Raw genomic sequence first — 21906 nt, 5'->3', positions numbered from 1 at the left:
GAAGAAGGTTTATGAAAGTGGTGATTAAACTTTTCTACGCTACTGGAGTTTGAGTTGTTCCTCTGTTGGCACAGTGTGTTTTTGGGTCTTGGTTGGTTTTTGTTCCACCCAGTGCCATGTGTGTTCTATTATTATAGCTAAGTATTGATGCATAGCAAAATGTTATACTAATCCTTTCAGTTCTGTTTATCGCAGTATTACCACACTATTTGTCTTTTCATAGTAATATTTCAGTCATATGCTATCCAAAATTTAATAAAATTTATAAAATAAAAAGTCCATTTCTGCCATGTTGTTTTCAACAAAATCCATTCCTGGTTTGAAAATATGAGCTGTATACAATTTGTGCAAAATGCCAATGAAATGCAATATAGCAAAAGTGTATACAATGGATTCTAGCTGCAACATTGTCTCTTCACTTTGTTTTAAATCCATAAAAGCAATCACTGCAAAACAATTAAAATAATTCCTGTAGAGGTTTTCCATGTATGACACTCATTTATGTTTTTAATACCTGTTTCATCCTATTCAGGGATGCAGGTGAACGGGAACCTGTGCCAACACTATGTAGTCATATGGCATAGAACATAGAACCAATTCTGGACCAAGTGTTTAGTTGCTTTGAGGAAGAATACACATTTACAGATAATGTAGGGGACTGACAACTTACCTGTTTACTTACAGAAGGAAACTGGAGACCCCAGTGAAAACTCTTGCAGACACAGGTACAACATGCAGATTCTACAGGCAAAGGACCCCAGCAGAGAACCAACCAAATGATAGAACCAGTCACCACAAGGCATGGTTTCATTTTATGTTTGGTTCCCAATCTGATGATTTCAAGCCCTGGGGTATATGCAAAGCTCACTGCTTTAATCATTTGCTGTGGAGATCAAAGTCAGGTAATGATCTCCATGAGACCAATCACACTATATTGTTGACTATTGGCTGCCTAGGAAATACAACAGTATTACTTTACATGGATGGCCAATAGTGGGCTCTTGCTCTAGTGCTAATTCTTGTTCTTTATGTTCATCACAATTCATTCTGTTCTTTCACTGGTGTCAGATGTGCAATGTCATCTATGCAGAAAGTGTGCATACACTTCCGTATCCACACTCCACAGTTCGGACCTGCTTACTTCTTTTCAATTGCCTGTGTGCTAAGGCCCCCCCCCCCAGCTTTTACTGAAGGGGAATACTATGAGGCTGTACAAAAAGCCAAATCTAAGTCCTTAATATAGAAAACCTGGCCATCAACTGTTCAATTCCCTCCCCATGACACCAACAAGTGGAATGCTCAGTTCATTATACCTGGGTTATTACATTTTTTAATGAGCAGAAAACACGTGACAGAATTCCTTGTGTACAGTAGTGCAGTAAAGTGCCAGAGAACCATATAATGCTGGCATTTAATTTTACTAGTTGCTGTCTTACCTCTCAACCTTTTAGTGCAAGAAATCGGGACAATGCCTGACAAAATGGGGGACAACGGCCCAAAAATATGGACAGATTATAAATATCATTCTTATAAACTTAGAAAGTTGTTAGAGTAACAGGATTTGTGTTAATATACATTTTCTGAAGGATTTAAAGCCTGAAACTCTAATGTATGTATTTATTTTGTGACTTTGATCCTCAGATCATCCCAGTGATTTGTCAGAAAATCACAAATTTTATGAGGAATAGACCAAAAATATGAGGCAAAAATCTAGACATTCTGCAAACACCTGGAGAGTTGAGAGGTATGGTATGGTTGCTGTACTTAAATGCAGATAGTTATTTAAAAAAAAAAAAAAACTAAACACTGACTAGTATGTGAATCTCAGATTTTATTCTCATACTTGTGTGTGAATTTTATATAGTTTTTAATGAAAATTTTATCTCACATTATAGTCACAACTGAGAAATGAAGCAACAAGATAATGAACTACAGCTATACTAAATGACAAAGCAATCAGTTCTCTCCCAAATGGCAAACCCTTCCATCTTTCAAGTAACTCATACACCAGTATTTATTCAAAAATTCTAGCCAGCACACCGAAGGTGAGATGAACCAACACAGTCTTTAATTTGAGTAAAAGCAAGACAAACCGGTTTCGGCTGCTAAACCAAAGCCTTCTTCAGTGTCAATGAAATAATCACCAATTCCACAATAAATACTAATCACAATTAATAACAAGGCATCCCATAGGTTGATCATAATAATCCATTAAGTCCAGGTGGGAGTAATCCCCCCAGTCTAACTATCCACTTCTTCTCTTTGTTATCCAGTATAGTATGCTAACCAATAGGGTTATTCCTCTTGCCTAGAATAATATCTATAATAGTAAATCTGTAAGCAGTAGATGAAAGTATTACACAATGTTTATATAGGGCACTTGTAATCCTTTTATGTTTAATATCACTTAAATGCTGGCTGACCCGAAACTTAAATGACTTAGAGGTTTGACCCACATAAAAGGCCCTGCAGGAACACGTGGCAACATATATCACCCAGTCTGAGGAGCAATTAGCAAAAACATTGATATCATAAACCCTGCTTGTATTCAGAGTACTGAAGCTCTTGATTTTGTTGATTCTATTGCAATGAACACAGTGACCGCATGGAAAACATCCAATAATGGCCTTACCTGTCAGTGTAAACTGTGTTGAACACCTAACCTTATTCAGCCTCTGTCTGTAATGATTTAGATGTGTCCCCACTGTCTTGCCTCTTCTGAAACTAAAATGGCATCTGTTCTGAATGACCCGTCCCAGTTTCTGGTCTGACAATAATATGTTCCAATTCTGATGAATGACCTGACAAAACATGTCAGTGTTCTGACCATATGCAGTATTAAACCTGGATTGAGAGGAGATGAATTTTGTTTTGCCCTGATATGTCATGAGATCAGACCTGTCCCTGCATGTTACCTGGTGACAAGCCATGGTGATAGCCCCTGGTTTATAACCCCTTCATTTAAATCTCCGGACCATATCCTGCCTGGAGTTCTCATATTGTTTGGCATTGGAACAAATCCATTTAAGTCTAATAAATTGTGACTTGGGAATGTTATGGGTGAAATGTGACGGATGAAAACTGCTGGCATGTAATATGGAGTTGTATTGAGGGAGCTTGCAAAATACATGGGTGTTCAATGTACCATCAACAGTCACTAAAACATCTAAAAAAGTTATCTGATGTTGATCATGGTGGCAAGTAAATTGTAAACCCCATTTATTATCGTTGATATATTGAACAAATTCCTCAAGATATTCCACATAGGTTCATAGGTTCATAGGTTCATACTAGGCTATCTGCCCTAGGGCATTTATAATCCTAGCCAGAGTGTGTATGGCTTTCGCCACCCATTTTAAATTAATTTTGCTATGTCCTTTTTCGAGGTTAGTATACTGTGCCTCTGTCTAACAGTGACACAGAAGTGATACCCGGGGTAAACCTATGATCTCCCATCCACTCATCAAGATTCCTCTTGAAGAGAGTCAATGATAGACTCTGCCTAACCTGGACTGGGATTTTATTCCAGAGTGAAGGGAGCCTCTGGGTTATGAATCTGTCCCTCCAGCATGTCCTATTTATTTCAGTGCTGAGGTTTAAGTCCATCGAGCGCGTAGCTCGATGGGATTTGGATATTCTGAGGTGCAGCATGTCCATTAATTCCGGGTTGGACATGGCTTTATACGTCAGGCACAGATCGCCTCTGAGCAGGCGGTATGCCACTGAGTAGAGCTGGAGTTTCTTTAACCAGGCAGCATATGGCATCTGTTTGAGCCCCTTGATCCTCTTGGTGAGGTACTTTTGGGGTCTTTCCAGTTGCTGCAGGTGTCTGGTAAGGTACATCCCAAAAGGGGCATTGTACTCAATTATGGGCCTGATGAGGGATGAGTAAAGAGGCACGATGACCTCCCCTGATCTAGATGTGAATCCCTTCATGATTAGGTGGGCTATATAAAATGTTTTTCTAACCACTTTGGCCATGTGGTTGTCAAATGAGAGATTGCTATCACCTTGGGTCCCCAGGTCCCTAATTACTTCTTCTGTACTTAATGGATTACCACCTATGTGGTAATTTGTGGGCACTTTGTTTTTGCCAAAGGGGATGACTATACACTTTTTGGCGTTTAGCTTGAAGCCATGGCTCTGGCAGCAGTTGCCTGTTTCTAGGAGACCCTTTTGGAGGATGCTTGTGTCGGCTGGAGAGTCTATTATGGCGCCCAGTTTGCAGTCATTTGCGAACTTGGTCAGCCACAGTCCTTCCATGTTGGCATGTACCTCCGAGAAATATATACCGAACAAGAGAGGTCCCAAGACTGAGCCTTGTGGGACGCCACTTGTAACTGGTTTGGAGTCTGACATGGCTCCAGCTATTCTAACCATGTGGGTTCTGTCCTTGAGCCAGTTTGCAACCCATCTAGTGAAAAAGGGTTTATATTTAAGCTGGTGAACTTATCTATAATGCCCGAGTGGGGTATTGTATCGAAGGCTTTTGCGAGGTCCAGGTAGGCTGTGTGGGCCACCTTCCCCTTGTCAATGGCCTTGGTGACTGTTTCAAAGAAATTGGCCAGGTTTAAGAGGCAGGATCTGCCCTTAACAAAGCCGAACTGGGTAGGATCCATTGTCTGTAGGTCCACAATATCTTTATTTATAAGGTCCATGATGATCCTCCATATCCCCTCCATATGAGCCAGCAGTCATCTAAATAGTGACCCGTATTACAATATTTTGGTGTCTTTCTGCACTAAGTTTGCATTTTTCATTCTCCTGTCTTATTTTATTTTCCTTTACTGCTTTTCTCAGTAGTGCAATATTTCCTTCTCACATTTCTATCTACTATTTTTAATTTTCTCTTTCCTATTTATCCATTCATCCATTTTATAAACTGCTAGTCATGGTAGTTACCTGAATAGGCGAGATGAGATTTCTGTATTCCAGTAGTAGGCTTCAGAATATTAAGTGAGATCCCCAGGCAGTCCTGGATTGTTTTCATACTCATCTTCCTATGCGCTGTACCTGGCACACTTCACTAAGAGGCACACTGAGGGTACCCACACTACCTGCCCACACCAGCTCATCTGATACCTCACAACCTGAAGGAACAGTGGTTGTTACCTCAGATCCTTTCTCCAGGATTTCATCTTTTACACTACCTAGTAATAACTAGTTGTCATTAGGAGTTCCCCCTTTTTTTCTTTCATAGCCCCAAAATTCTTTACTTTCTGAAAACCCCAAAACCAGTAAAATAATGGGTTTTCCTGTTCTTTTAGAATATTTCCCATTCTTGAGGTACATCATATCCCATTCATCACCTACTCCCCTCCAAGTAACTCCTACTAACACACAAAAGAACGATAGCCATTTTTTCTTTTTCATATATTCAGTAGCAGATCATCTCCCTTCTTTTCCTCTCTTTTCAAGTGCTTATATCCAACCTATTTTTATTTAAATTAAGGCTTGGACTGCATATTGCTTCCCAGACCTCTAAGACTACTCCTTGCACTTTAGCCCAATCCTCATTTAGCTCCCACATTGTCCCTTTTCCTGTTCCAGGAGATCTCCATATAGTATGCCACTTACACTTCCTTCAACTTTTATGATTTTAGATTTGGAATTACATTTTCTCCATTGCTCTCCTGCACCCTTCTACTCTCTTCTTGAGCTGGCCTTGACTGCCCATTTTATCTCCTTATACCTCTAATGATGTCTGATAAAGCCAAGTCACTGCTGGAACCTTGCACTGCAGCAGTCCTTGCCATCTCCCCCTCCCCACCCCAACTCCTAGCACTGAAATGGTGAAGAGTGAAAGGCACATTAACATGTTAACTGCTAAAGCATAGTCGCTGTGGCAACCTTGCACTACAGGAGACTTCCCATTCACCCTTGCCACTTAGCATTGAGGTCTTTGTCAATGAAGGGCAAACTAGCACATGATCTGCTAACATAAAGCCACTGGTGGAACCTTGTACTGTAGGAGCCCCTTGTCTCCACAGTCACTTCCTAGTCTGAGGTGTTTGAGCAGCTGAAACATAGGCTTCATGTGCCACTTATTCCTGCAGACTGCAAATGACCTTATTTGAATTTACGTAGATTTCCAAGGTGCTACTAGTAACCTATAGCATGCAATATAGCATCTGTCTTATATAAACTGTGCCCTTTGTTTTACATATCAGTCAGACTTCATACTTAACTTGTGGTCACATCCCATTTCTTTATTGGTGGCTGTTTCATCATATATAGATTATCAGCTATTAATGTGTGAAGTAAGAGGGAATGAACTCACTACCACACTACTCAAGTGTTGGGTTGGGTTCTCAGAGTGCAACCAAACACTGACTGACTCAAGTTGTGCTTTTCCTGGATGCAGTGTGAACTGATTCATTAATTACCATACCAGCTTGTTCTTTATTGTTTTGTATATTTTTCTTTCAGTATTTCCCCTTTCAGCTTTATTAGCACTTCCCACAGGATTTGTATAAAGTGTTCTTTATGTCATGATTTCCTTACTTTTTTAGCCCCACCTCTTTCCCTAGCTGTGTTTCCTGTAGGTATGTTATCCTACCTACAGGAAATGCAGCTAGGGAAAGGGGTGGGGCTAAAAAAGTAAGGAAATGTAGGTAGTGCAATGTATGTTATCGTAATGCCATGGTGGTGCAGCGGTAGCATTGTTGCCTCACAGCAAGAGGTTCTCCCGTTCAATTCTTGGCTGGAGTGCAGGAGTGCCTTTTGTGGGGGTCTGCATGTACTCCTCATGGTTGGGGGGCGTTTAAAAGACATGCATAAATGGGTGTGCCTTTGTTGAAGGTTGGACGTCGAGCTGGCACCTCGGCGTTCGTGAAAATCTACTGCCAATCATTAGCGGAACGGAGGTCCGCTGTGGCAACCCCTAACCGGAAAAAGCCGAAAGACAAACAAACAGTGCAATGTATGTTATCAGGTTACTGAATTGGCCTGCAATGCCCATAGCATTATAACAATAAGTCCTGTTGGGTCATTGTCTTGTCTCCCTAATAAATACACTGACCATGACAATTTTCCCTTCCCCAAAAATATTTTGTAGACTTATTTTTTCCCTTTTGTTTTCTCCAGTAAACCATGCACTTTTTGCACAGCAATATCTAAGAGATTCCTGCTTTGAATACTGCATCTCACCTAACCATTTTCAACAATATGTAAATTTGTTTTCATTTGTGGTGGTTATTATCTTAACTACCACCCTCTTTCTATCTACCCAGACTGTGTTTTTCATTGGATCTGTCAGTACCTTTCACAACAGATTCCCATAGCCTAACAAACTTTATAATCTCAAGCATCATTATTCCAGAAGCATTCATACTTCCACACTGCATTCTCCTTTCAACACACAAAAGTAACAGATTGTGTTGTCTTGTTTCCTAGTAGCATTACTAGTACTCAGTTTTCTTTCTTCTCTTTCTAGTCTCAGGCAATAGCTATATAAACTCAAGTCTTCACTACTTCTTCTTTCGGCTTTTCCCAGTTAGGGGTCACCACAGAGGATCACCTGTCCAATCATGATTGGCAATGGAGTTTTATGGTGTTGAGTTGCCAGCCTGGTGCCCAACCTTACACAGAAGGCACAGACACGCACGCGCGCACTCACCTAGGGCAAGTTTAGTGTGTCCAATCTACCTACAGCATGTCTTTGGGATGTGGGAGGAAATCGGAGCACCCAGAGGAAACCCACAGGGAGGACATGCAGACTCCACACAGAAGGCACCCCAGCTGAGGATCGAACCAGAGAACCTCTTGCTGTGAGGCAGCAACACTAACTGCTGCACTACTGCAGCTGCCCAAACTCAAGTCTTCACTATACAGCAAATAAGCTTTTATTGCAACAATAACAACCACAAAATCCATATCAAATCAAACTTTATACTGGTCTAGTCAGCTGTGGTATAACAAACAAATGCAAGTAGGTTTGTGCTTGGATTATACAATCTAGTTATTGCTGCTTTGCTTTAATCAAAGTGTGGATATAACATTCCATAACCGATTTCCTACTACCCTTCCCAAACTACAATATAATACATTTTGATGGGCCAGGAATAAGAGCTGGAGGTATATATATTTAAAGAGTACATTAACTACAAAACTATTGTCATCACTGTTACCTCTTTTCCCATTTTTTTACATGGGGTAGGGGTGTCACATCAGCATTAGGTGACTAGCCCTGATGTAGTATAAAAAATTATTTGCAATGCACTTCAAAGGGGTCTTCCAAAACTGTTCAATATTAACTGCAATGAACTTTCATGGGGTCTTTCAAAACATCCATTATTTTGCTTTTAATACACAAAACTGTGATCACAAAATTGTAGGTACTTGTAAAAGATTTACACTTGATGAGGGGGACAAGCTGTGACACTACCCCATGTGAAGGATATGTGACTCCAGACTTCCTGTTACGTATTATAATCATCTCTGAGATCACCATTACTCAGACAAAAATAAAATACTGCAGGTTTCACACACACACACACACACACACACACACACACACACACACACACACACACACACACACACACACACACACAAAATATTAGCCTTTCTCCACTCTTCAGCAAATCTGGATTAAAGCAATATATTTTAAAATACACTGCTCAAATTTGTCTGATTTGAGCACTTGTGTTTCTGCAGAAGAAATGACTCCCTGTCCATAGTATATAAAGATTCCTGGCTTTCAACTTCATTCTTATTACTACTTGAAGAACAGGTACTTGTTTTTTAATGCCCATCTTATTATAGTTATTTTTTCTTATTATATGTTATTACTTTATTTTTAATGTATACATAAACCACTTTAAAAAGTAAACATCATTTTCAGACCAGTTTTGCTCAACAGTTCATTAATCCTAGGATATGATTACACCGATCTGTGGTGGAACAGCACTCAAAATCTTTTTTCAGCAGATTACTTGAAATACTTTCACCCATCCTGAGACAATACATACATACATACATACACACATAGATATACACATTACATGCATTGACATGCATTATAAAAATACTATCATGTGGATTTGATTCCTGCTAGGCTCTCTAAACTGGATTTTAAGAAAAGAAGGAATTAACATGCCTCTCCGGGTGAACACATTACTTGTCTATGTATTTCTGTTTATTCTTCTCAGTGTAATTCATCCTTAGCCTGCACTGTAAGTTCGTAGATTCATAGATTTGGGTGGGAGTTTGGCATAATAAAGTGTTTATGTTACAGACCCAAAGTGCAGGGTTTGATTCTTACATGGGGTAACTGGCATTTAGCTTAGTACTGTTCTAAGAATCTATGAGCCTCCACTGCTCTTAATGGGACTTCTTGCAGTGTTCATTCTCAAGGTAAACACAGTAGGTATTGATTATGTTACAAAATTATTAGTAGACTCTGGAGGATTTAACAATGATGAAATATTTTTGATACAAACTTTATTGAATCTAGTACTTCATAATAATATATTTGTGTACAAGGAGATGATATATTGGCAAAAGAATGGTGTTGCCATGGGTAGCTCTTGCTCTAATAGTTATGTGAATGCTGTGATGGATGTGTGGGAAACTCAATATTTAATGAAGGGTCCATTTAAAGATTTTATTTTATTTTATAAAAGATTTGTGGACGACCTTTTTTTGATTTGGAAGGGAACGGAACAACAATTGTTAGATTTTATGGATTATATAAATAGTTCATCTGATTTTTTACGTTTTACTTTAAATTTTTCATCCGATGGTATAAATGTTCTGGATGTTTATGTTAGTAGGGATAAAAATGGTTATTTGAACAGTAATTTTTTTAGGAAAGAGTGCCATGCTAACCAGTTGTTAAACAGGAAAAGCACGCACCCTAATTTTGAATTCAGAAATGTTGCTAGGAATCAATTTTTTAGAGCCTCAAGGCTGAATGCTAGGGATGAAGACTATCAATATCATAAAATTAAAACAGCAATAGAATTGCTTGAAAGGGGTTATGAACAGAAAATGGTGGATACTAATTCTCTAGTAGCCGATTCTATGAGACCAACTGTAGCAATACCTTACTTTTCAGAGAACTTTAATAGAATAAAATGCCATACTAATAATAAACTTAGGATGTCCCTTAATTATACTAGGGATGTTAGTTTGTATACAGAGGTTATAAATGACCATTGGAATATTTTAATGACTGATGACCACATTAAGGCATTAGTAGGTATAAAACCACAATTTTCTTTCAAAAATAGGAAGTCCCTTAAGAATAGGTTATGCAGTAACACCTTTAAGAAGCATGTAGTAACAGAGCCTGGTACCAAACCATGTGGTAGCTGCAGGTATTGTAGCTTTGTTTCCAAGAATACTATTTTTAAACATCCAGATACTGGTGAGATTTTTCATATTACTGCAAGTGCTACTTGTGATACTATGCATGTTGTGTATCTTGCTTTTTGTATTTTATGTAATAAATATTATGTAGGTAAAACTGATCGTTCCATGAAAGAAAGAATCAGGGAACATTTATATCATATCAAGAAAAATAAGTTTGTTAATGCACTTGCTAAGCATGTTGGTAACACAGATGAACAACATACTTTTAAATTTTTAGTGTTGGGCACGACTCATGAGAGTGTAAGACGTGGCAATATTAGGTGTAGAACAGAAGAACTGGAAGCAAATTGGATAGTTAGACTTAGAGCGAATTATGGGCATGGCCTTAATGACCATGTACCCATTAAACCAGCTCTTCAAAAAAAGACCTCTTCGTAAAAAATAAAATACATATATAAAATATACATATATTCTTAAATATATGTATCTTTGTTTTTTAGTTATAGATTTATATTTATATGTATGATATGTATATATAGTTTTAATATAGACATTTTTAAATTGTTTTTATTGAGTGCATCACTTTAATTCTGTAATTATCTGATCATATGATCACTGATGTGTATAAGTAGGTGTTTCAGTAACTTTGTTTAAACACCTGAAGAAGCTGTATGTGAAAGCGCTTGTGTTACTATTAAAGCTGAGTTGCAACGGATTTGTCTTGTACATTTGTTATTTTGGATTCATACAACAGTTGATTCTGGAGCCACACCTTTGCTTATTTGACTTATATTAATATAACAGCTAACACAGAAACACTAGACTTTTGAAAAACACATCACTCTGTTAAATGAGGTTTCTTAATGCGGCTGGAAGGGGAATTTTTGGACACACACAATTTTCCCTCCAACATGTCCTATTTATGTCACAAGCGAGTTTAAATCACTAGATCTAGTAATTCTGATGCTAATTGTTTTGTGGATATGCAAAATGTCCATCAGAGTGGGATCCAAGGATGCCTTATATGCCAGACATAGATTGCCTCTCAACAGTCGGGAAGAAACAGAGCATAGAGATAGGCCTTTGAGACAATCTGCATACAACATGTTGTTTATGCCCTGCATTCTTTTTGTGAGGAACCTCTTTGGACAGTCCATTTGTTGCATATGCCTGGTCAGGTACATAATGAAGGGGATGTTGTAGTCAATGTTGGGTCTGATGAGGGCTGAATAAAGAGGAACAATGACTTCCTTGGACCTAGATGATATGTCTTTGTTTATATGTTAAGCAGCATAAAATTACTTCCTTACTGTCTTAGACAAATGTTGGTCAAAAACCAGGTTACCATCTAATATGTACCCAAATCCCTGACTACTGGTTCTACTCTTAGGGGTGCACTATCAATGAGGTAATTTCCTATGGTGGCTGACTTTCCATGGGGTACTATTATGTATTTACTGGCACAGAATTTTAAGCCGTGGCTTTAGCACCAGCCATTTGTCTGTGTTAGTCTTTCCTGCAGGATGTTAGAGTCTTGAGTGTGTTGTATAACTGCTGCTTGATTGCAATGATCTGAAAATTTGGTCAGTCAGAGGCCTTTGACATTTGCTTGATTACCAAGAAGTAGATGCTAAAAATGAGTAGACCCAGCATCGAGCACTGGGGCACTCTGCTAGTGACCGACCTCTTTGCGGAGGTGGTCTTCCCTATCCTAACTTCCTGAGTCCTGTCTGAGAGCCAGCTAGCTATCTTGCACATAACATAGATGCTTATGCCTACATTGATGAGTGTTTTACAATGCCCAAGTGGGGTATTGTATCAAATGCCATAGCCAAGTCAAGGTAGGCAGAATGCACCATTTTGCCTTCATCAGTTGCCTTGGTATCTGAATAGGCATGATCTGACTTTGACAAATTCAAAGTGGGTTGGATCCAGTATTTGAAGATTATCTATGTCATTATTAATTATTTCCATGACAGTTCTTTCCATGGCTTTGTATATGAGACTAGTCAGACTTATGGGTCTATAGTACACAGGGTCCATTAATGGTCCTCCCTTGTGCAGATGGATAACCACGGCAATTCTCCATTTGCGTGGCACAAAGTCCCCCTGAAGGGTATGGTTAAACAGTGACTCCAGTGGTCATGATAGGTCATGTTTCAGGCTATTTAGGAGGCATCCTGGGATTTTATTGTGGTCCATTGATGCTTTGTTTTTAGCCTTATTGAGCACATTGTTGTTTGCTGAGATTTCCTTGAGGATGGGCGGGGGTATAAAATTGGAGTTGAATCTGTCAATCAGCAAATTTGCTTTATCTTACAGCTCTGTGTAGGTGGCTTCATTTACAATCAGTTCTGCACACTAATGTGTGCAGCCTTTTCAGGTTTTGGACATTGCTAAAGAAAGCCTTATGGTTGTGTCCTTTGCCTGGGATGCTATTTTACCTCAGATTTGGCTTTAGTAGATTTAATTTGATTTGCCATCTTAGTTGTTTGTTTAGATTGATGAGAATGTTTTTATCATGCTGGGCTATGACTTTTTTGCTTTTGCTGTACAACCTGTTTATATTTGGATTCCACCAGGGTAGTATTTTTAGTTAAGTCTGGACTTATTTCTGATAGGCACAGCTGTCTCTGTGCATTTATTGACATGATTGTATGAGGTTTCTGTGAACAATTCTGCATAGGCAGCTATTTTATCAGTGTTTGGGGGGGGGGGGGTTGACATTTTGATGGGTTATTGCTTAATAGTAGGAAGGTTGTCTCAAAATAGTTCCTAAATGTTATAAAGTTAGCTGGGGACACAAAACTGATTTTTATTATGAAAGAGACAGATTTGTGGTTTGAACTCACCAGAGAGGACACTACACTAGACAGGTACAGCATTCTACCATATTTGTGATACCAGGTTGAGTATATAAGGTGTTTGTGTCTGCAAAGTCCAGGAATCTCTGGGGCCTATAAGTTTGGGGTCATGAAAGTATCCAGTAAATTGACACTGTCAGAAAAACCCTGGGAGCTGTACACTACTGACTGACCATAAGACTGACCATAAGAGTGTTGATCACTATATGTGTGTGTGTATGTATGTCAATGGCTCAAGTGTCAGAAGGTACAGTTCTGCAGCAATGCTCCACTGTAATTCAAGAGTATGAGATCATTTCCCATTAAAAGAATAGATGAGTGAAGGATACCTGAGCACTCCTATAACTAGTAATATTTCATCCCTATTGCTGCCTTTTCTCTTTTATTTTCATACATCTCTTTTGTTCAAGTTTCAAATTCCCCAATCATTGATGAAAAGTTAGATTAGTTAATATTTGCAAATGATTTAGTAAAGTAAATTAGCCATGGCTGCTTTATCCATGATATTTTCATTGAGATTAATTGGACTAGTCCCCACCTTCTTCATCATTCCTCCCTCCTCCTTTGTATCCATCCCACTAGAAGTCCACTGGAGGACCACTTTAATAATGACATGATCACTTCCTGATAACATTGGATGCACACTGTACTCAGTAATACAATGATCACTGTTAATACAGAAGATGTCAAGGATGTTTGAAATGTTTTTATATTATAACAGTTTAGAAATGCTCTCTTAATTTTATAACTTGTAAAAGGTTATTAGATTTATCAGACATTGGTAAGCTAAACCACCAATTGGAATGACATTGTCATAAAATAATTATACATTTTCGACACAAACTGCCCAATTCCAAAAACATAGTTCAATATAAGTAACTTACTCTGGTGTATTACACAAATCTATCAATATTAAGTGTTTTTTGAAATACAGAAGACTGTATAAGAGATAAATCAAATTTATGTATGCTTTTAACTTTTTTTAATGTTATACAATTTTGTATTAGATTGACGTGAAAAAATGGGTTTGTTGTTTTACCAGCAACAATATGCCATGTAATTTTTTAAATGTTATACAAGGTTTTCTATGTAACAGGCTTGTTATTCTGATGATTTATAAGTAGAATAAAGTGCTAAATTAAATAGTGTGTGTGATGCTACTGCTGGTTTTCAGTCTTTTTAATACTATAATAAGAGAAACACCAAACATTGTTATCTATAGGTCGATGTTCATTAATGCACCATTTTTAAGAAAGACAAGTTTAAGGAAAGTAGACAAAATTTCATATATTTGCATACTGGGCAGAGCAAGTAAAATATGCATATTTTGTTATAATGTGCGATAGAAAATATCACATTTTTAGAGATAAGTGCATTATTTTTTCCATTCATAAGAATATACTGATCATATTTACATGGCTCCAAGAATAAAGTTGTACAGAATAGTGACCAACAGTGACCAGTACACAGAAGTGAGATCAGTAAGTATCAAATTGCCCGTATTTCACTATTAAATCATTTTTGCAATGACGTTGCCCCCATATTCCCCGCTACTTAAATATACTAAGTTCAGAATTATTGTATTTTAGAGGAAAATCAGTTCTCTGAGATATTGCAATCTTGATCTTTCAACAAAAGAGAAAAAAAATTCCACATTTATGATTGCACTTTAAAGTGCTAATAACAAAGGAGTCAGAGTAAGGCCTGGCATTTAACATATACTGAGTTTGTCATCCTGAAAAAAATGTTAACTGTCCATCTTTGTTGTGATCTAAATGGCAAAAGCAAAGCACTCAAGCTTTATAAAACTGTTTGTACCTAGCAATTTAGAATCATTTATTTGAAACTACTTAAAATGTAAAGTAAACTTCTCAGAATAATATGTCATGGCCATCAGTTACAGAATACCCTTAGCTGGTGAATCTAGGTGCAAAGGCGCACACACACACACACACACACACACACACACACACACACACACACACACACACACACACACACACACACACACACACACACACACACACACACACACACACACACACACACACACACACACATGTACATCTCCATTATTGAGACTAAGACTTAATTGGGGGGAAGGAGCAGTTACAATTTCAATGACAAAAAACTTCCCTTTTCAGAGACAAAGATGCATTATAGATCATTACTGTATATTTCCGGAAACCAAATAAAATGTAAAATGTCAGACTATGAGAGTGAAAGCCTGTTAAACCTCTGTATTTGGTATCAATATATACAAGACCACATGCCAGTCTTCCTTTGAGAGTTCATTATAACTTAGCATGCTCAGGTAAAAAATGTTGCTAACATTGTAGGATTTCACTGCAAATCAGTGCTGAATTTGATCACACTATGGTTATGAGCTACGCCTGGAAAAAATAATTTTTATAAGAATATACATAAGAGTTTTAAATTCTGATGCAATGACAAGTTAAGACCAAAGAAGTCTAAGCTGTTATTGTATTTTGCTAAGCGAAAAGAAATTAAATATAACATTTATTTATTATTTATTTATTTGCATTTGTTTACCGGGATGGTCCACTGGGCCAAAAAGTGCCCATATGCAGTGGAGGCCCAGGGAGAAAAGCTCCACATACTAAAGAAATTTCAATACAGTCATGTTTTCTACATACATAGAGAGATAACAACTTAAAAAACAGACATACAATGTTATCATAAGTTTCTAGTTAGAATAACAAAGACAGTATACATTATATACAAAATATACAAAGTACAATATATCATCTGCTTTGGATACTGTAGAGTGAAGATTGCAAGAGATAGTTGCATAGCTGTTGAGCAGAAGGGAGAAAAAAGTTAGCGAGATCAGGTGGGGGAAGATGCTCTGTAGTCATAGCCACATGTACATTGCCACAGGGTTAAGAGATGCTGTTTTAGAGACTTTTTGAAGGATATGTTATTGGAAATAGTTCTGATAGGGCTGGCTGGGTAGCGAATTCCAAGTTTTAGCAATGGTACATGAGTAGAGAGATTGACCAACTGCTAGACTGGGTATTTGCACTTTTAGAAGGAAATGATTTTCATATCTGAGTTGTCGGGAGGGCTTATGGAGAGTAAACAGGGAGGTGAGGGATGGACAATTGGAAGGTTTGGTAATGATATTGTGAGCTGTGGTTAACTGCAAGTAGGTTAGGTGATGGGGAAGTTCGAGCCATTTTAGTTTGCGTAGGGAGATGCAGTGATGGGAGAAGTAAGTTTCGCTACAGGACTTGATCTTGGAATTTAAGGAGTTTGAATGTTAGTTAACAAATGGGCACTGTATAAATGTTAAGGAAGCAAATAGGATAGTGCAAGGGTTTGTCTAGCAGTGGGTGTGAGGTACAATTTATGCTTATAGAGGGTGCCTAATATTCACATTGCAGATGGGGTATAATGACAAATGTTAACTGTGAGAGTTAAGGCATATGCATGTCAGCTTTTGGTACCTGTGTACAAAAATGTCAGATCCCTTTTAAAATTTTACTGTGAAACTTTAAGGTAGTAACAACAGGGTGATCAGCTACAAAAAGTACTAAGACTGCTATTCTATCCATAAGGTGTACCTACCACTTTGGCTGCTTCAAACCATGGTATTTTAGCCATGATAAGTTACAAGTGAAAAATACTTTTCTAGTGACGTATATATGACTTCTACTTCTGATATGACAAGTCATTAAAGACATATTCTACACCATAACTATATTCTGCACACTGAGCAGACCCCACTGAATACCAAATAAAATACACAAGGTTCAGATTGTGACAGTGAATGCATATGAACTACTGCACTGGGTGTCTCTGTATAAAAGGCCATATGTCGGTTCCCCTTCAAGATTTCATTAGGAAAATTCCAGACAGAATCAACAGGATATTCAACTAGAAAATCCAATAAAGATGCCTGTTCTACCTTTAGAGGGTTTTAGTACAGTTCTCTGCTGAATTTAACACATCCACTTCAGCTACTTCAGATCACGTCTTTTTATTAATGCCATGTTACAAATGAAAAAATAGTTTGCAGTTAATAACATTTCAGTATATATCTATTCTAGACTATCATTAAATCTTCCACAATGAACAGCACATGAATTCAACACCTTTAGTGGAAAGTGAGCATAACACAAAATAGTAGATAGCTTATGAGCTCCTTGTTCTGGCGCATATGTACAAAAGGCAATTTTTTAGCTCCCTTTTGATTTTTTTTTCTTATGAAATTCAATTTTTAGTTTCTAATAGCAGGATGTTGAACTGCAAAATGCTGCCTGTATCTACTATCCACTTTTGAATTTTATGTAATATTTAACTATCTTTTTGGAGCTTGTCTCCATGGGCCTCCACTAAAAATTGGTTATTTTTGCCCAGAGGACTTTCCCGGTAAACACATGCTAATAAATAAATAAATAAAAATGCATATAAGATTACCATTTTACATTTAGGATAACTGGTGCAGATCAACTCTGAAACTGCCCCATCACCTTTGTTGTTTTAATATGGAGCATTTTCACCACAAAGTGCTGAATATACATTTTTTCCTGGCAAAACTCATATTATACATACTTAACGTAATGTAAAAATATTCTAATCATTAAGTTCCAATGTGCCTGAACATAGGTCATATATTTCCCAAATGGAGAACAGGTTTAATGCAGACAGTTGCACCAAAAGTCATCTGAAACACCTGTGGATGAGGCCATACATTAGTTTCTTTGTAGCAGTTTGTAACAAAAGTTTTAGAGAATTAGAACAGGATACTCAGGGAGAAAGTACATTCAGCACTTCCATTCCACCCTCAAAGATTTCACAAATAAATTTAATGCTGATGTACATGGCAGCATACCGCGTTTGTCAGTATATGGAGTTTAGGCCTAATCATATATGCATTAACAAAATATTGGCTTGTTTGGTGAAATGCTTATGATTTGTTTTTAATTACTGGCATAATTTCAATGTAGACCCCATATTTTCTGGACAGGTGATCTGCTGTGGTGACCCCTAACTGGGAAAAGCTGAAAGAAGAAGAAGAAGTAGTTTCACACTGTCTTTCAAGAAAAAATCATATATTCCTCCAAGGAGAAACCAATTAAGGTCAGACTGGTATGCCAAAAGTCTTTTGAAACATTGCATTTGGTACATGTACATAAGGCCATGGGTCAGTTCTCCTAAGAGAGTTCATAAATAAGTATTAGAAACTGTAATAGGATACTCAGTAAAAAATATATGTAAGACTGCCATTCGACCTTTAAGAATTTTGATGCATTTCAATCCTGATTAACAGTGTACCACATTGCAACATGCAATTTATGCCTCACCCTGTATGTAGTAAAATAAATGTTGAAATACTTATGTTTAACACTTGGTGTAATAACAACTTAGTTTATATATAACCTGAACATCAGTTGTAGTATGCCTCATGATCAAAGGATATATATCTCCAACTGGAACCCAAGTAAAATGCCTGACTGTGACACCAAATGTTCTCTGAAACGCAGCTTTTTGTATTTATGTCTGAGACCATCTCTCGCTTTCCCCATGACAGTTTATAATTAAAAAATTAAAGAATTATAGTAGGATACTCAGCCACTATATTTTTACAAGACTGTCATTTTTATCCTCAAGGATTTCACTGCATCTCATTCCTAATTTACATGTTCAGCATATGGAGTTTAGGCCTCACCCCATGAAAAGTAACAGAAATGTTGCCTTGTCTGTTGAATTTTTTATGGCATTTTACTTCTGATATAATGACAACTTAATTTAAATATATTCTGAACATTAGTTTTACCATGCTACCTGATCAGAGGTTATATACTCCATTGGAAACCGATTATAATGCCAGACAGTGTACCTAAAGTCTACAGAAATGCTTTATTTTGTACTTGTGCAAGAATCCATATGTGAATTCCTCTGGAAGAGTACATAATGGAGGTTTAAGAGAATCATTGTAGGATACTAAGGTACAAGAGGCATCTGAGGCTGCCAGTCTACCCTCAAGGATTCCATTATATGTCAATCTTGATTTACACAGCAGCGCATTGCCTTTGCCAACTCATGGAGATTAAGCCTCATCTTATATGCAGTAATAGAAATGTTGCCTTGTCTGGAGAAATATTCATGATTTATTTTTACTTCTGATGGAATGACAACACAGTAAAGACATATTGTGAATATGGGTTTAATTCTGTCACCTGGACATAATTTGAATACTCACACTAAATGGAACCTGCATATACTGTACTTTGGTGACTTGGTCTGTTGGTGAAGAAATCTATAAAATTATTTTGAACATCAAATCTGTATAATCTGTTACACACTGAAGATAGGTTGCTCATTTTCTAGTAGATTTTGGGGTAATACATCCAGATATTCACTTATAAACTTTAACTAGGTTGTACTTTCAGGAGCAGAGGTAACAGAACAGCTGCAAAACGGATTTCTGAGTGAAAAAGTCAGAATTCCTGCTAATGGATTCTTTTTTATATAATAACAGATACTGGAAAACATTACTTTCAGGGACAAAGAAATTGTTATTTTAGCTCTTCTGTTATAAAAGCAAAATATATTTTAAATGAACCAGAGACACCAGATGCAAGGTAAAGTCTGGTAAACGAAATATCCAGATCCAAACAAAAACAGATAACTAGCTACAGCACAGCAAAATATATATTGTTGTTGGATGTATGAAAACATCCAAAGCTTCCAGATATATATAAAAATCAGTTTAATTCTTCATTAAACAAATTAAAATCAAAGGTAAGTGCTTTCACAGCCTTTTACTACTAGCTGCTTCATCAGATCTAACAAGCAGCAAACAGAAGAACATTTGAAAAGGTACAAAGCTACCTCATCTAATCACATGACTTTAATAAGGGTCTTAAATGGACCGTCTCATTTAAAGTCTTAAAGTGACCGTCTCATTTAAACCGATCCCCTTTTTCTAAAATCCACTTAGTTTCTATACATTCAGCCTTGGTTTTGGTATCACGCCCTCTTTTATTACATTTATACAATTCCAGCACCAAAAACTTGAATTGATGTGAGCTGACGTATTTTAATATGTTTACTTAAAGCATTCCGACTGTTCTGTTTCCTTATCTCATACAGGTGTTCACTTATCTGCTCTTTCAAGCATCTATTAATTTTGCCCATGTAATAACTGTTGAAAATCATACAGAAAGCTATGTAAACAAAGTCACTTGAGAGGGTACATCTGCTTGTAAAACCTGTAATATTTGCAGTTATACGTATAGCAGCACTACCTATATAAACCCCACCACAAGACACACTTACACTTTTCACTTTTATGCTGACTGCAAAAGCAGTGACCTTTGAAAATCTCTCACAGTCGCTATCTGTGGCTCTTGAAGATGGATCACCAATGGCTGTTTTAGTGTTCTCTACTCTGGATCTCATTTGGTCACCATATCTTTTTTCTGTTGTTTCAACACTATAAAGCACTGAATCTTTTTCAGTTAGCACTTCTTCCTGTCATGATTTAGTGAAAGACTTCCTCATCTTCATAGCACATTTATTATGCATTACTTTCTCTGAAGAGCAAAACTTAGATTGGCCTAGTGAGGTCAAGTCAATGTCATGCATGCATATTCAGGTAACTGACCCGTTGAACAGTTTGGTGTGATTTGGCACTGCAATAAGAACAACAAACTAGTACATTCCACATTCAGTACTGCATTTGGTAACTTTTTATTCCAGCTTTAAATGTTTGAACATACCTTTCTGCTGGATCGTTCATAGTGAGATGTCTAGATGAATTGGATGAATGAATAATTCCATTTTGTTTGTCAAAAATGACATAACTCCTCAGACATTCTAGATATTTTTCCTTACACATCCAGGCAATCCATACCTTGATGCAAACTGTTTTTTAAGCAACTGGTCATAGCTTGACATGAATTTCAGATATCTGGTCTATTCCCCCAAACACTTTGAGAATACATCCATCAAAATTGTGAATACGCTGTTCATGAAATGGCATGTGAAACTGTATGTGCTCTTTCCCAGCATCCTCTTGGAATATTTCCATGCATGCAGTGGTGCTTTTCTACTTACTGCTTCATCTGAAATGGTAGTATACTCCTATAAATGTGCTCAGTTTTCACATCTAGATTTGGCCATCAAGCAGACTTTCACATTATAATTTTTCTCTTCAGAATTATTAAATGTCTAGTATGTTGCTTATGTAATAATGTATTTCTTAGTCTCCAAGGAATAGTCATTCTGGTTACTCACAGAACTCAACTCTTTTCCTCAGACAGTTCAAATTTTGTCTTGGAGTATATTTTTAAGCTTTCATCTACTTGATGTCAGCCATCACAATATAGTTCACATTATTCCCAGAACCCTAAAACATTCCGCAATTCCTTCTGTTACCAGATCTCCTGTTCCCAGTGACGGAATTGTGAGACGTCCATCTGCAGTTTCACATCTTTTTTAATGTTGACACTAAGTATTACAATTATAGGCAGATAATATAATATCTGAGTATGTGCAGTTCTTGTAGTAAACAGACTTGTATGCTGTCCAGATATGGTTAAGAATAGTTTAGGATCTGTCACCAATACAACATTTCTATGTTACAGATATCTGTATCATATATTTATTCCAATGAGCTTTCTTAACAATTTGCACTTTCTTTTTTTTTTTGACAAAAGCGTTTGAGTCTGAGATGTGTAGACACTTAGATGCT

At 37.2% G+C, this 21906-nt stretch overlaps 1 protein-coding gene across 5 annotated transcripts in view; it reads right to left on the bottom strand.

Annotated features, from left to right (window-relative positions):
- The window catches only part of NHSL2 (NHS like 2), a 1843971-nt gene that overhangs the window by 154692 nt on the left and 1667373 nt on the right, over positions 1-21906 (bottom strand). The gene's annotated exons all lie outside the window — the stretch shown is intronic.

The sequence above is a fragment of the Protopterus annectens genome, chromosome 15.part0 (genome assembly GCF_019279795.1).
Source record: "Protopterus annectens isolate FY-2018-M chromosome 15.part0, PAN1.0, whole genome shotgun sequence".
Lineage (NCBI taxonomy): Eukaryota > Metazoa > Chordata > Ceratodontiformes > Protopteridae > Protopterus > Protopterus annectens.
The sequence above is the reverse complement of the archived record's forward strand: the minus strand, read 5'-3'. Positions and strand labels throughout refer to the sequence as shown.